The sequence below is a fragment of the Amborella trichopoda genome, chromosome 12 (assembly GCF_054954075.1).
Source record: "Amborella trichopoda isolate Santa Cruz 75 chromosome 12, AtrichopodaSantaCruz75HAP2 v2.0, whole genome shotgun sequence".
In the NCBI taxonomy this organism is placed as follows: Eukaryota; Viridiplantae; Streptophyta; class Magnoliopsida; order Amborellales; family Amborellaceae; genus Amborella; species Amborella trichopoda.
Genome location: NC_142347.1, coordinates 493,626 through 507,363, shown reverse-complemented (window position 1 = coordinate 507,363; position 13,738 = coordinate 493,626).

The following is a 13,738-nucleotide window of genomic DNA, read 5'->3' as shown; positions in this document are numbered from 1 at the left end:
GTTCATACTCCATATCTCACAGAACTGGTATAGTGCTATATTGGGTTGTTGGTGAATAAAGATGATGCAAAAATATCCTCAAACAATTATGCCATGTATGATGGTCCAATATGGTAGTCAGAGCAGGAGCATAGGTATTTGGGACTGACTTCAAACCCACCATTCAGTCCTACCATTCAACCAAATCTTTTAAACATGATATTCAGTGGTCCAGGAGACCACTATGAATACATGTTCCTTGCCCAGAGCACATAGGAGAAATATTTTTACTAAAGGTTTACAAATCATCTATATTTTTATCTAAAATCATTTGAAAAATGATTTGGAGCTAAAAAAAGGTCTCTAATCAACTCCCTACCAAATTTGGTTCTAGTATGTCCAGTTGAGGGCAACCAAGTCTGCTTTGAGAGATCAATATGTATTATTTTTTTTTATATATAACGTGAATTGAGGATTATTCAAAATTTCTAAGATAAAAAGTAAAAGGGTGAGTTTTGTATAGAGCTTAGGCTCTAAACAATCAAATTAGAGCTTACCTTCAAATAGCGTCGAGAAATGTAGTTTCAATACTGAAATATTTATTGTAGCCTTAAAATATATTTTTATATTTATTTATAAAGTTTAACGCTTCAAAAATAGTGTAGATCGATAAATCTATGAAAACTTGAAAATCTTGAAAATTGACGGTCAAAAAATGCATTACAAAATACATTATTTTCAAAACTTGAAATCCATTTTTTTCCACTTGCTCATGCATCTTGATGTCGAGATGATCGATTTGAGGATATTTAAGCATCAAAACAACCTCTTTAAGTGGAATTTTTGAGATAGGCTCAAATTTGATTGTTTAAAGCCTCGACTCTATATAAACTTTTACCAAAGTAAAATCCCTCTTTGCCCTTTTGGATTGGGTACATTTGTATATAGTGGTCTCACAGGACCACACTAGACACCCATGCTTTTATGGTCCAAAAATCAAGGTTTATTTGGACAAGTGTACATGGTTCTACTGGAGCAAATTGTACATTTGCTCCGTCCAGCAACTGCCTAGGAGCACTTTTGGGAACTACTTAACCTAGATAACCTAAAAAGAACTAAAATTGAATGCATGCCGTAGAAGTGTATAAAGAAAATCATGTTATAGGATTGAATACAAACCGTCCATGTTTTGAACGGTTAGATCTACGTATTTGAGACCTTGAAAATACGTTGAATCCCAAGACTATGAATTAAGAACATCCTCATAAACAATACATTTGCATTAGGGATGAAGTGTGCAAATTACTCACGAGCATAATTTACACGCTTATTTTCATCATCATCATCATCATTTATTGGACGGATGGAATTTTGGTGCACTACCCCGTGCACCTACTGAAATGAGGTCCCCTTAATGCCTCGTTTGGTAACTGAAAAAATAGGAGAAAACATCCTGATTTCTCAGGCACCATACTTTCCCCTGTTTGGAAATGTGGAAAACCGCAACACATCCCGAGGGGTGCGCTGTTGTTTTCTCAAAAACATGGGGAAACCCTCATCCACCTTTTATTCTCTAACCTCACGATATCTCTGCCGTCTCAATATCTAGCCTAGTCTATAGCCCGAGCTTTCTCTAGTTTTCACATACAGGTTACCAAATAAGGGTTATCAGATTCCAGCAACGGTTTTCTACTTCTTCCTTATTCTTAATTTCTAATTACTCATAGAATCTCTAGGAAAACGACTTCCTCAATTACCAAACAAGGCCTTAAAAAAAATCTGGCAATTCTATATTTCAACCACCCCAATCAAGAATATTTAAAAAAAAACCAAAAAAAACAGGAAAAAGAAAGAAAGAAAAAGGATACGAACCTTAAAAATAAATTGTACTATCTTGAGGTAAGTTTATGGAACATTCATTTTAATTATTCATAGATTATCAGATCTACACTACTTTTTAATCAGCAAAATCACAATTTAAATGGAAAATACATCTATATTTCTGTCGGATGAGGTTAAGATCCGAAATTCATCTCTAAGATGATTTTCGGAAGGAGAAAGTTGCATTCAAGAGGGCACGTTAGACTTTTCCTTCTTTGAATGATCGGCGTTCTTTGATTGCCATATTCGTATTTATTGTCAAATCACTCTTGGCAACAAGTCGGGTCGGATCCGACCAGACCCAAACTCGAATAGTTTTTATCTAAAATTTGGATATGAGTCGACTTGCCAGGTCCAATTTTTGGACCCATTCCCAAACCCGGATCAGGTCTACCCCGCAGGTCTTTATTGGGCTCCAAGTCATACTTTGGAAGATAGAATTTAAGGCCCAACGTCATACTTCAGGTCAAAACTTTGCATTCCACGAGCTTGCGTACATGCCACTACAAGATGGATGTCTTTGGGAACTAAAATTATTAGGGCTTTTGGAAGCTACGAAATTTGGATGCTGGTCTTGTGAACTAACCGCATAGTGGGATTCACTCAATAGCTAATGGCCAAAGTGGTAAGTGATTTGACACAAAAAAACCATTGTTCTCTCTCCCAACGTTATATTCATTAGGGGGCTGTTTGATATGGGAGATCCCTCTTGTCGCGATCCGCTACTTACAGTAATAACTGTTCCTTGAGGGATTTTTTGGGAGTCAATTTTCTCGATTTTAAAAATCTGGAATTGGCTCAGGCTAGGTGGTGAGGTCTCACAACTTGATGTCTTGATTTTTATTCCTGCTACGGAAGTCTTACTATAGGAGGGGACTCTTTTCCCAATTACCTAAAAAACTTTTTTTTCCCAAAATTAAACTGAGAAATGCCCTCCATGATTACTAGACAGTAGAATGAGATACTAATAACATGTTTGGATGACAACTAATTTTATCAGGAGCAAACTAGAAATTAACATACTCATCATAACATTATTACATTAGTTGTTTCATCCATAGCTTATATTATGTATAATATTATTTGATTGGGGAGTGATTTCGTACCACGGTGCTATTGTAATATAATAAAACCACACTTGTATTATGTTATGGCATTTGTATGACCTTAAAATTTTTACATTTCCCCTCTTCATCCCTATAATTAATCCAAAAAAAAAGCACTCTAGATATGGTCAAAATAAGTCTCCCTCCAACAATGAATCTAAACCATCCATTAGGTGAATTTCAAGATCTAGGCCTTTACGAACTTAAAATCATTTTTTTCCTTTTTAACATTATTAATCTAATAATAACAAAACCATCAAAATATCCTAGATAGGGAAAATTCTTCTAAGGCCTAGATCTAAATGTCTCACCAAAATGGACGGCATATGTTAATTAGTCTAAAAAATACTTTCTAGGGTGTGTTTTCAAATTTTTTATTTTTTTTATTGTTCATTAAAACGAAAAGAGTATATGTTAAAAATTGGGATCGAACTAATGACCCTAATATATTAGTTGAATATCGTTTCATAATATTACTATGGAATCATTGCATAAAATCAAAACAAGTGATTTTAGCAAATTACTTGGAATAAAATAAAACTACTTTTCAAAAAGATAGTCTTATATGTAGAATTGGCCACAAATTTATCTCATATAATCTTGCGAGGGACACAACAAATAAATATATAACTCAATGTGTCAAGATTAATTTTATTTAAAGAGTGAACTATCATAGATAACTAAAAGAAAAAGTTTATATAGAGCCGAGGCTCTAAACAATCAAATTAGAGCCCACCTTAATAAATTTTATTAGAAGAGGTTGTTTTGATGCCCAAATATCTTCAAATTGATCATCTCCACGTCAAGATGTATGGACATGAGAAAAAAATGGATTTCAAGTTTTGGAAATAATGCATATTGTAATGCATTTTTGGACCATCAATTTCCAAGGTTTTATAGATCTGCTCGATCCACACTATTTATGAAACTTTGAATATTATAATTAAATATGAAAATATATTTTAAAGCTATAACAAAGATTTCCAATATTAAAACCACATTTCTTGATACTATTTGAAGGTGTGTTTTAACTGCACCCATAACTAAAACATCCAAACAAGCCCAGCTACTTTTGTAGTGGTAAGAATTATTGTACAATGATGCGATGGTTCGTGATCAATAAAACAAAGGACAGTTGTTGCTTGAGGTGGAAGATCACCAACCTGATGGGATTGAGAATCTTAGTAACCCTAGGTTTGGTCACCAACCGAGAATGCTAGGGTTTCAAAAGGCTCACTGAGTAAACACCAAAAAGAAAAACAGACAAGATTGATTGAGGCAGCACTTGGGAGCATACCAACTTCATGAGATTGAGATGAAGATTTTTGTAACCACCCCAAAAAATGCTACATGGGATTGAGATCCCATGAAGGAAGACTTTAAAAACCACCCAAAATGCTAGGGTTTGCAAGAGAGGCAACAAACTGTCCCCAATTTGCATGTGCCTTGTGTTTTCTCCTTTGAAATTTTAGGTATGAGTGTGAGAGGCAGGTAAGATATATAATGGTGTTTGGTAAATGAGTGGGGTAAAGGGAGAGGCAGGTAAGACATATAGTGGTGGTTGGTAAACATCTGTTGCTTTCATGAATGAGAGTTTTATTAATCTTAGGGAGTATTTTGCACTTGGGAAAGGTTTCTATCCTTCTTCGTCAGCATAGAAGTTCTATCCTCCTTTTACCATCTTGCTGTTCGATTTTGATAAAGAGAGCCACTTATCGTTTGATCTTAGATCCGACGTCTCAAAGTATTTTATTTTTAGTTTTTTTATATAAATTGTATGGTACGTGCCATCCTCTCATTGAGGTGCACCTATAAAAAATAATTTTTCGATAAAATATAATGATCAAAATACCCCTTGAATCTTTTAGGGGTATTTTGGTTATTTTATTTTGTTAAAAATATTTTTTTTTTTAAATTTCACTAGTGCGAGTTTAATAGAGGAACATACATCCAAAATTTGGTTTCAAAATAGTTTATAAAAAAAAATTAAAAATAAAATAGTGTAGAGACGTGACATTGTGATTGGAGCATTCTTAGCCCTTCATTAAGGACGTACAGTTTGATAGGGGGAGGATAGAACTTCTATGCTATAGAAAAAACATAGAAAGCGTGCCCTTTACACTTATTCTCACAGGTGAAACAATTTCATAAACATAATTTACAAAAAGAAAAAAGCAAAAAAAGAGATTTTGAGTTTACTTTCAAAAATGCCAATCCAGATTGAAATTAGTCAGTGGGTGACCGGATCTATTGAACATCAGCCATTTCCTACTATTTTTAATTATTATTATTAGGAGAATGATAATGTATTTACAATACGCAGCATTATAGTGAATTTAGATCTTGACCGTTAAATAAAAATCACATCTGCATATAAAACCTCCCCTCACCAAGGTAAACCGTTTCAACAGGTCACCTACTTATTTTTAAAAAATGCCCCTAAATCTGTATAGCGAAATGAGTTTCTCTACTTCTCTCTTTCTTTTAACTCTTGCTTTCGATTTAGGGTAACTCTCTCATTCTGTCTCTATGAACGTCTCTCCCAAAGCGCATAACAGTAAGCCTCTCATGCTCTCTCTCTCTCTCTCTCTCTCTCTCTCTCTCTAGAATCACCTCTCCTAAAGCGAATAACAGTCTCTCTCTTCCCTGCATTTCTCTCTCACTTTCACTCGTCCCACCATACCTATAACCTCTCTCTCAAGGCAAAGAACAGTAAGCCAAATCATTTACCTCCCTTTGGGAATCAGTTTGCAGTTCTAAATCATGGGAGGTATAATCAAGAAGTCATGGCCAGACCCAGTACGTTGATGTCGGTTGTTGGATTTTGAACCATAAACTCATGTTTTTATATAAAAAAAAAAAAAAACTACACATCAATCCCTATGCATGACTTTTAAGCTCAATTCTTCTATATGAAGAGGGTCTCCATACTCTCTTTTGTTACTTTCCAGAATCTGACCCCTAGTTCTCTCTCTCTCTCTCTCTCTCTCTCTCTCTCTCTCTCCCCATGATGTCTTTTGAGGAGGTTACTCATCTCAATGCTCTTCATACACAAGCAAGCTTATTATCACCATTATGGTAGGATCTGGTACACTAATTCTTGTTATCCAATCCTCCAATTCTTCTTAGTCTTACAAGCCCCACAAATTATTACAATACAAACTCCCCTCTATCTGACGCATGAGAACCCAAGTTTTTCTGAATCTATCAGTTCTTGCCCTCCGAAATCTGACCCAAAAACCCAATTCTCACAAGTCACAAAAATCCGTAGGCCTTGAACCATCGGAATCTGACCCAGAAACTAAAAATGAGACTTAAATCATTCATTTCTTGACCACCTGAATCTGACCCATAAAATCAATTTTCAAATCTCCACAAATCCATCCATCAAAAAATGAGACACACCCACTTTTGGAGAAAGAAGAGAAAAGCTTCTCTAACTACTGGTTTTGCTTTCCTCCATTAACCAGGCTTACACAGATAACAGTGTTGGAGACATCCTCCTGGTGACTGGTTTCCACAACCAAGCTTCACAATTCAAATTTGTACACCGAAAAAACGTGGTCTTAAGCATCGACACAGACAAAACCAATGAAGAAGACCTTTTGAGAGCCATAACCAAAGCCAAGCTCTTGGTTCAGCCATTAGGCTGCCTTGTAACTGAGTACACAAGCGATGCTAATACTTCCTCTATACCAGACCATTATTGGTTAGGTTTTTGCAAAATAAAATGTTTCAAAAGAAACTTTTATTTTTAAAATTTGGTGTTAATCTATTTTTATAGTGTAGACATTATGATCTACGCTATATTTTTACATGAAGGTGGTCCGTTTATGCATTTCAGACACCTTCATATGAGGTGTTATAATTTTAAAAGGTCTCTCTCTCTTAATATACTCTCTCTCTCTCTCGTTGAAGGCCCTTCACGGGCTCAGTTTAAAAAGTGGGGTTCCTGTTAACAGGAAGTATCACTGTAACAGGAGCGTTACATTAACAGGCTACAGTGAGTTTTCCTTACGGGGTTACTCCAGAGTATCCTGTCAATTACAGGAAGCCTCATAGTGAGCTCTCTCTCTCTCGTTTCATAGGTTCTTTTTCTCACTAATTTGACAAAAGCCTGGGCGGTTTTCTTTCGATGAACTGGATGACTATCTCGTGGCATCAAGAAGTGAATGATGGATTTTGTTTAATTTATGGTTTTCTCGTTCTTTGATGTGTAGCTTTGTTGTCAGCAGTAAGTTTTTGAACTTAATATAATTTTTATACAAATTTTTTCTGTGTTCTATATCCAATCCATGTTTGTATTTTATTGACGGGAAGACTAATTTTTAATGAGAGAAAATATGTTACCAATAAATGTTTTATTATCGTATATGGATTGGATGATATATTTTGTAGTGAGAAAAAAGTTTGCCATCCTAATCTATGTTTAATTATACGATTGGATGATGATTTTTGTAGTGAGAGAGATGTTTATTTGCAATTGACGTTTGTATTACCATACCAATTGGAAAGACGTATCAGTGTTTTTGCGACTCTGGTTTTGTTTGGATCTCATGAGTGTACTACTTAGGGACTCAAGAAATATATTCCGATCTGGTTGTATCTCGACAGTGTACTTGCCAGCACTTTAGAATTTTATCTAGACATGGACGTTTAACCCTTCGAAAAAAACGAGCTCCTCTCGTGCCTCCAGATCTCCTGTTTCCTAATAATTTGAGAGTTTATATCCTCCGTGATGTGCAGTCAACACAGTGAGACCCCAATAACCGACATTATGTACTGTTTTGGGAGCTTCAAATCGAGCTTGAGAAGTCTGTAATGGAGAATTGTTGCTTTGCTATGGAAGAAGAGCTCGACTTTGTGTATACAAGGTGTAGGAGAGGCGTATTAAGTCCAAGGAAGCTCTGAAAATTCTGAACTCAAAAGTTTTATGGAGCTTTTTAAGCAAGAAAACGCCAAGTTGGGTGCCTTATAGATTGACCCAGCATTGATGGGTAAATTTCCCAGCAGTTTTTCAGGAGAGAGAGCATGAGACTTACCCAAAACAAAAGAAAGAGAGAAGTACCGAATTTGATTTCGCTAAAAAGATTAGGGGGCGTTTTTGAAAAATACGGAAGTTACTTGTTGAAACGGTTTAACTTGTGGATGGGAGGTTTCATCTCGAGATGTGGTTCGTCCGATGGTCAATTTCTAAAATCGCAATAAAGATGTGTATTGAAAATACACATTATCATTTGCATTGTTATTGGTATTGTTATTGTTGTTTCTTTGTCATTGAGACTTGGCAAATATAGATCAAAATAACCGATCCGGATCATCCACTAAGTGAATGACCAAATCGATTGCCCTATCAGGTTTCTAAAACACTACTTTAAAGACTTAGATCGGGCTGTGCGATAATTAGACGCTCTCCATTCAATCTTAAAACATTTTTCTTTGGGAAAAGTTTATATAGAACCGAGGCTCTAAACAATCAAATTTGAGCCTACCTAAAAAATTACACTATAAGAGGTTGTTTTGATGCCCAAATATACTCAAATTGATCATCTCGACATTAAGATGTATGGACATCAGAAAAAAATGGATTTCAAGTTTTAGAAATAGTATATTTGATAAGGCATTTTTAAACCACCCTCTCCAATTAAAAAAAGATGAGTACAAAGCACAAGAAGCTTGATCAAGACAAGGGATGGTGGGCCCCGCCTTAACCTCTCTTCTCAATAAAATAAATAAATTTTCAATTTTGTTTTAAACAAGATGGGGTTCATTTCGATCCACTTGAGGGAATCGCTTATTCCATTGTAGGACAGCATGTGATTTCGTTGTTAATTAAGTTGAGGAAGTCACATCGACCAAATAAAATACTCCTAAACTAGGATATTATCAAGGGAGCGTAGGGATATGAGCTTTTCGCCATTTTTTCATTTTTGTGAACTTGATTGTGGCGATTTACGTGGTATTTTGGAACTTTATAAGAAAGAGGAACCTTCATTTTATTTTAGTAATATGCCCCACATCAAACCAATTCTCTTTTGAGATAGATAAGATAAATAAATAAACATGATATATATGATTGATAATATATATATTAAAAAAAAAACATCACCCTATCTTAGTACTATAAAGAACGTAGACATAGGGCTGGCAATAGGCCAGTCGGTCTCGCCTTGAAAAAGTAGGACTCGAGCCACAAACTGTGGCCCAAATGCCACGTTGGGGCTAATGTCGGTCTGGTCCTATTTTTGCTTTCTTGTTTTTCCTTTTAATTTTCTCATTAGTTTTTTGCCCGGCCCGTTGCTACCCTAACGTGCACATATGGGTGGCAATAGGTTGGGCTTGAGGCGGGCTAACCCTAGCCCTAACTCAGCCCCGATTCTTGTATACTTGAGAGAGCGCAACCATCTGAGGCTGAAGAGGCCCTGGCCCAAGCTTGCTTGTACCCATGTCTAGGTTGGACCGCGCCTAATAGACCCATAAAGAAAATGGAAATGATAAAGGAAAAAAAATGTCGCTAGGCCTGTGGTGGCCTTAGGTCAATCCCGGCCTAGGTTGCCCATAATTGGTATGATCCTCAAACCACATTTTATGGCTCAGGCCCAAATTATTTTAGGGCTGGGTTAGGCTAGGCCAGGTCACCCAGCCCATTGTAGTCCCTACTCCACAAATATTTGACTTTTGAAAAGACTAGTTGGGGAACAAGAATAATTAAAAGGAGTTTTGGTTAGTGACAAATGATACAGTTGCTTATATTAGACCAAAGGCATCAAATGATAGTTCCTTGGCAGGGCATAGAGACCAAAGGGGAATCACCTTAAATGTAGAAGCTTACTAATAGTCACATACGCATGTACATTTAAGAATGGGATTTTCTATAAATATACCATTTATTTTTGTACATTGATATCACAATCATTCTTGTACCTTAAATTTCAAAATGGATAGTTGTAAGAGTGTCATTGAATAGACATAAAATTCCAAAACAACATAAATATTGGATTTTGTGATTCACCTCAAGCCATTCAATTTGACATCTAATAAATGAGAATAATTGTGACCGGTCTCATTGTAGACAATCCCTTTAAGAGTAGCATCATCTTTGGATGCGGAAATCATTGAGGACTTGCTTGAATGGTAGAAGATTCCTAAGCAAGGCATGGTTTAGATGCATGAAATGTTAGGAATAACATCATCTTTTCATCCACCACCCCTGGTATGCCACTGCTCATATGGTTCTATTTGTTACTTTAAAAGATTTTTTATTCCCTTGGGAGTATACTATCTATCTATTTACTCACTCAAGTTAAATACATGCTTCGGATGCTTTTTAAATCACAAATTCTGACGATGTAATTTTACAACCCATATAATAGATTCAGCAAAACAATTTTTTGAAATAAACTATATACGTAATAGAAACGCCTAATGACTCGAGATTGAATAGAGATTATCAAGTTTTTGAAGGGCTAGATCTAAGTATCACAAAATTCAAAATTAAAAAAAAAAAAAATTTAAAAATAATTATCTAATAATTTTTATAGGGTTCCCAAAATTTTAGACTAAAAATATTGACCTAGCTAGGTGTTTTGATGGAAGGAGTAGATGTGCAGTATATGCTCCCACAGCAGCACAATATATGCGCTCATTTGTTTTAACCCAAGCAACTAGGGCAGTCAATGAGCTGGGAGGCAAGGTCCAGCCCTAAAAAACTAGGGCCTAGGCCACAAACTGTAGCCCTCATAGGGCTAGTGTCAGCCCGGCCCAACCCAGCTCTCTTTTTTATCTTGTGGTTTCTTTGATTTTTCTTCATTTGTTTTTAGGCCGGCATGACAATGGCCTAACAGGGCCAGGCTTGGGCCATCCCCATGGGGACAAGGGTCATGTTAGGGCCAAGGCTAGGCCAGTCCATTGCCAACCTTAGTTACAACCGACTATACCAGGGCTCGACAGCCATGGCCCGTGCCCGTGCCCAACCTAGAGGCCAAAGGGTTCTCAACTGGTTGGCTCTGCCCTATTGGTAGCGAGTTGGGTGGGGCCCAGCCTAAAGGTTCAAAAGTTTAAAAATAATAATAATAATAATAATAAATAGAGGTTCAAAAGTGTAAAAAAAAAAAAAAAAAAAAAAAAAAAAAAAGAAGAAAAAAAAAAAAAAGGGGGACACAAAGCATGAGCTGGCCCTACCTCAGCCCGAATACCACATATTGTGGTCCAAGTCATAGTGCTTCGAGGGTCAAGCGACCTGGCCCTCTAGTCCTCTCCATTTACATGCAATAGTCCCGCAAATGCTACCAACTCAATTTTCTCCCAAAGACAAATACAGCTTTTCGTAATTAACCAAGGAGCCATTTCTTTGCCATGGTGATTATGCGCTTTAACGACCTCTTCAGGAGAACCTCAAGCTCCAATTATTTAATGAATTAAGAACCCTGAAACACTTCATAACATCTGCAAATCACCACCAAAAAAAAAAAAAAAGAGGATTTGAAGTTCTTAACAAGCTAAAATCACCACCAAAAAAAAAAAACAGAGGATTTGAAGTTCTTAACAAGCTAAATCTGATCGATCTAGAATCCATTAAAACAAACGGTCCAAATCAATTGATGTAAAGCATTTTTCATACTTGAGATCTCTTTTTTTATGCTTTTACATGAAATGATTCGCCGAGCATTTCATGGTTTTGCAGTGTTTTTGTGGTGCATAATCTTGTGGATGAAGATGAAGATGGAGTCCAAAATGAATACTTTTTCCTCTACACTCTTGCATCGCTGTGCTGACAACTCGTGGCAAACGTGTTCAATTATTTCCCATCTACCCAAAGCGATGCATGTACCATATAAGAATATGACCACTGATGATGATTATTATTATTATTATTATTATTATTATTATTATTATTATTATTATTTAATGTCAACCGGCCAATGAGATAAATATCTCATGGATGGTGAGATTTTCGCGAAATTTATGAAGTCAAAATGGTAACTGTGGGTCGCGGAGGTTTTATTTTAAAGTAGCTAATGGCATGTGCCTTTCACGATCTTCGCCATTTTGATTGATGAGATGAGATGAGATGAGATGGATGGTTATGGCATCTCCCACCTTAAGGTCCCAATTTTAATGATGTTTTCATAAACACTGTAGCATCTCTCATTAACCTGGGGTGCTGGAACCCCCGGCTCCCTGACTTTTAGTTATCAAACGCACCCTAGCTATTATCGTAGAAGTTATTTAGTTGAATGATTTTATTTTTAAAAAATTTCATTCATTTTCCATTACTTTTATAGCTGTTGAATGTTCTACCTTGCCTTTAGTTGTATTTATTTATTTTTCTGGATATGCTAAATACTATTATAGAAATAGATCATTTACTTTTTGAAAAATATCTCCTTGGCCTCCATTTTTAGGTTTTTTATCTCAATAGGCCAAGGTTTTTAAAACATAGGGTCACAAAAATTCTAAGTTTTATATTTTTTAATCCTCCAAGCTAACTTTATGCCTTTTGAACTTATTTTTTTGCCTCAAACAATATAAGAAAGATATGTCCTTTTTAAACACCATTCTTTCTCTCTCTTCACGTGATTTTCCCTTAAATCTCTCTTTATATATTTTCCCACTCTCTCTCGCCCCATGTCTCTCACTCACTCTCCATTAGAGAGACAAAGAGGGTGAATATTAGAGAGAGAATATATCACGTAAAGAGATGAAGGGTTTAGAATGAGCATGTCTTTTTTATATTTGTTAGGGTTAAAAAAATAGTTAAAAGTGGGTAAAGTTACTCAGGGAGTTAGAGGATCTATTTTGAATATTTGACTTTATTGAGATATGAAAATCAAAAATAGGGGGTACGAGTATATTTATTCTTTACTTTTTGTATAAGGGGGTTATAATTATTTTTGTCTCTTAGATTTCAAAATGGGTGGTTGTAAGAGTGTTATTGATTAGACATAAAGTTTCAAAAAAAAAATAAATTCAAATCCGTGACTCACCTCTAGCCATCCAATTTGATATGTAATGAATGCGAATTGTTGTGACCTCTTTGTACAAAAGGTTAATCGTCTCTTTGTAAATAATCCTAAATTGCCATTTTGTATTTCATAATATTTATAGGATATCACGAAAATACAGTTTTAAAATTTTCTATTAGTTTTCTTTTTATTTATCATGCCTATTTTTTCACCACAACAGTTTTATTTCCAAAAATTTAGGTATCGATAAAATATAATAGATAATTAATGAGAGATGGGCATTTTCTTTTCCACTTTTATCGTTGATTTATACAAAAAAACAAAGAGATTTTTAAGTAAAGATATTTTTAGAAATAGGTACCAAAAAAAAATGGTACAGAGATATTTTCCCAAGAAATACCTCTCACATAAGCCTACTATCTATTTAGTCACTTGAGTACAATATGAAGTTCGAAATAGTTTTATATTGCCCCCTAAAGAAGTAAAGAAATAAATAACCTTACTAAAGTTTGAGCCTCCCTAGTGCAACTCAAAATTTTGAGAGTTTGTTTCTAGAACTAAATTTCCACCTTTGAATTTGGCACCTAAAGATATAATGTATTTTATTTGGGGGTTTGCACATGTAGTTTTAGGAAGTTGTAATTAAAAAAATGAATCATTTTGACTTCGACAATCGAGAAATAAATTGGTTTAAAGCATACAATTAAAATATTTTGTAAGACCACTTATCAATTCTAAATTATTATTTTTCGAGGCTCAAATTTCATAATCAAGAGTTAAAATAACTTTGCAATTCATTACAAGGGC